Source organism: Opisthocomus hoazin, chromosome 3 (genome assembly GCF_030867145.1).
Source record: "Opisthocomus hoazin isolate bOpiHoa1 chromosome 3, bOpiHoa1.hap1, whole genome shotgun sequence".
NCBI lineage: Eukaryota > Metazoa > Chordata > Aves > Opisthocomiformes > Opisthocomidae > Opisthocomus > Opisthocomus hoazin.
The window spans coordinates 38,157,593-38,161,058 of record NC_134416.1 but is presented as its reverse complement, the minus strand read 5'-3'; positions in this window follow the sequence as shown (position 1 = coordinate 38,161,058).

Here is a 3,466-nt window from a genome sequence, read left to right as displayed (position 1 = left end):
ACCCAAAAAACTATGCTATAACACTCAGGAGAAATTACAGTTCGTGAGCCAAGAAGCAGCTTTGTCATGCAACGAAAGACTGTAGCACAGCACGCCTGAAAAAGCTCAGCAGCTTTGAAAGTGTGCCTTTTAGGCAGAAAAGACAGCTAAAGGGATAAAGTGGACTAACACCACAAAAACTTCTATAAGGGACCTTGGAATTTTCAGTGCTTCTTTTTTCCACTTCACTAGCTTCTCTGATAAGTATTTTTAAATAGGATTCTTGATTCTCATTGAGGCAAGATGAAAATAACACACGACCAATTCACACAGAGATCTAAAAGGAAGGCCTTCAGAACAAGGAAACCACTGCATTTTGCATTATATTGTGGAAAAAAACATTGGAGAATGTTTTGGGGGACTCTAAAACTGCTGAAGTCTAGAATGTACTCCAGAAGACTACATTTGGAGTAACAGTGCAAAACACTGATTAGTGAGGCAAATAGCAGTACAATATGTCACTGAATCTCAGCATATTTTCCAAGAATTAAAAAAAAAAATACTTAATCTAACACTGTTGCAGTTTATAAACTTTGACCAACCTGTCACTCCAGCTCAAGAATCTCTGCATTCCAGCAGGGAATTCTGTCAGGCCTATTTAAAATAAAGTTCAGGCTACTCACATCCTATATTCATATCCTTCCTTTCCTCGTATTTGTTTCCTTATAAAAATCCAGAAAATAACTGTAAAAAATGCATTTAAGCAATGTTAATAGTTAATGCTCAGTTTACAAACACGGAAAAGATGTATTGTCAGTAGGCACGTGCACACAGAGTACATATATAGACAACATCTATACATATATATATACACAGCTGGTCAGACAGATCACAGACACTCAGAAAACCTACACAAACACTAACGACAGTACCAACAGCCTCATCCTGCTCCTTTCTCTGGCTGAGCAGGATGGAGGGCCACTGGGCTCACACACACACGCAGAGCCCTCGCCCAGGAAAGAGTCAGAAACAAATTTAGTAAAATAGGATAGACTGCACTGATCAGGTGCAGACAAGCATACCAACCAGACAATTATTATCATGCAACCTTTTCATCCCCTTGCCCCTTGATTTTCTCACACTTGTACATCCTCCATATTACCTAATCCCTCCTTTTTCCTGCCTTTGGTTCCTCCCCTAATAAGTCCTCTTAGTAACTCCTGTGCAATCCGGGAATATTCTTCCCCTGCACCCCATCATGTGTCCCGCTCCTTGGCAGCTCCTGAAAGGTGATCCTGAGAGCGCTCCCGATGACTCATGGTGACGGGCTGAGACTCTCCTGGGGCAGCCCTGGGAAGGGCCCAGATCCAGTGTTCATTCCTGGGAGTCTGCAGTTTGGGTTCCCGCCTGCTGTTGCGTCCTGTACTCTGGGCATGCGGAGATGGGCCTGTGAGTATCCAGGGCACTGGGTTATTGAGGCTCTCACCACCGTCTCTCGGTGCTCCTTTGTGGGTGTGCAGGCAAGCTGCTACACAGAACACAGAGCACCATAAAACAACAGAAGGACGCAGGCTGCAGGAAGGAGTTTGAAAATTACATTAAATTTGTACTTTCCTAGCTGAAAGGTTAATTGCATTAGAAACATCTTCACACATTGTTTTCACATTGAAGAGACAACCTAGTTTTGAAAACACTCTGATGCTGCCCCCAAGGCAGGCAGAAGTGTTGTAGTGCTGTTGTAAGGTGCACAGGAATCTTGGACTTTCCAGGTCTTAGTGGCAGAGATAAGCTAAATACAAAAATCCACCCATAAATAAAGATGAAAACTAAAGGAAAATCAGACAACACTCAAGTGTTCATCACAGAACACAGCGTAGAGATACTGTGCGGGCTGGGGGGTATCTGCTGAGGCTGAACAGGACACAGCGACTACTGTGGCTTCCCAAAGTCCATTTTCAAGAAACCACCCTCTCTCCATTTGGACTCCTGCAGTCAGAATCCTCTGCAGATTCTCCAGAGAGGACCAGAACAGGATTCCCACCAAAAGGCCAACGGTTTACAGGTTTGTTCCTGCTGTTGCTTGATCATAGTAATTTTGAGGTTTGATATACTTTCCTGCCACAGTTTCTACTGCAAAACCCCCAAAATACATGCGCAGTTAAAGATTAATGCACAATGATCTCATTTTTTGTGTCTAACTGGTTCATGTCAAACACACTGAGAATTTTGATTTCTGAGACTATCAGCAGCCTGGTAGAGCTCGTCACAGTTTCGGGCTTGCCATTATCTTGGTGTACTACCAAGCAATATGGCAGATAATGGCAGATTTGCCCAGTCCAAAGAGTTCATGTCCTTGAAGTTGCTATTATACACACACGTGCAAACACGCATCTGAAAACTTACAACACAAGCTTACAACTATCACCAAACATCAAGTCTCTCTCAAAAGTGCAAATTTAAATCTCATATTCTGTTAATAAAGATGCCCAAATAGGTGACTTAAAATTTTAAGTTAAATTATGTGTTTTCTTCTCTGTTTGACCTCAGTTTAACTATTTATGCCACAGCAAGACTGCTGCAGGTGCACTTAATGTGACCACAGGAGTCAAAGCCAGCAAAGGCCGACCCGTTCGTTCATTCTGCTCTCCGCCATCACACCGTTCATCCCAGAAGCTCAAATTAAGCCTCTCACCAGATCTCCCAAAGGACTATTCCACTGTCCATCCAGTCTCAGGCAGAACTGTTCTGCCCTTCCGCATTCGCCTGAAATTTACCTCTTCACAGACATCTCCTTCCTGCTTAGGTTTTACACTTTAACCTATACGAAGGATTGCCTTCTCAGACTGACGCACTCCAGCTAACTCCTTCGCTCTTCACACGCCACCTGGGGCTCGGCTGCAAAGTCGAAGCTGCCGCTTTCCAGCTCCGAGGCCCTGCGACCCCGACGCGTCCCCCCTCCTCCCTCCGGCAGCCTTCCCTCCCCAGAGCCCCCGCAGACACGCTGCCGTGACACCCTTGGTACCACACATGCACAAACGCCATGGGTTTCCCTCCCAGTCTCCCAGTGACCGCGGGACGCGGCAGTCCCCGTCGCCGCCTGCTCCAGGCAGGACGCGCTCTCCAGGCCCTGGCGCCACAGGCCGCGCGCATTGGCATTGCTACGCCCGAGCTCCTCGGGCCGCACCAAGAGAGGGGCAAAGCTCTCCAGGCACCGCTGACGGCCCGCACCTTCCAGAACTTTCCCGCCAGGGGACAGCGTGGCCCGCGCGGGCCGCGTCACGCCGCCGGTGACGGGCAGGCCCCGCCGCGGTCCTCCCGCAGGCCCAGGCCGCCCGGGCTCCGCCTCCCCCCTTCCTCAGAGGCGTACCCGGCGCGGCCCCGCCCACCGGCAGGAGGTGGCCGCGCTGAATGGCTGCGGCGCTGGGAGGGGCGGGGCTGGGGGCGGTGCCAGCCGGGCCGTTGGCGCGGGCGGGGCCGGCAGCCGTTG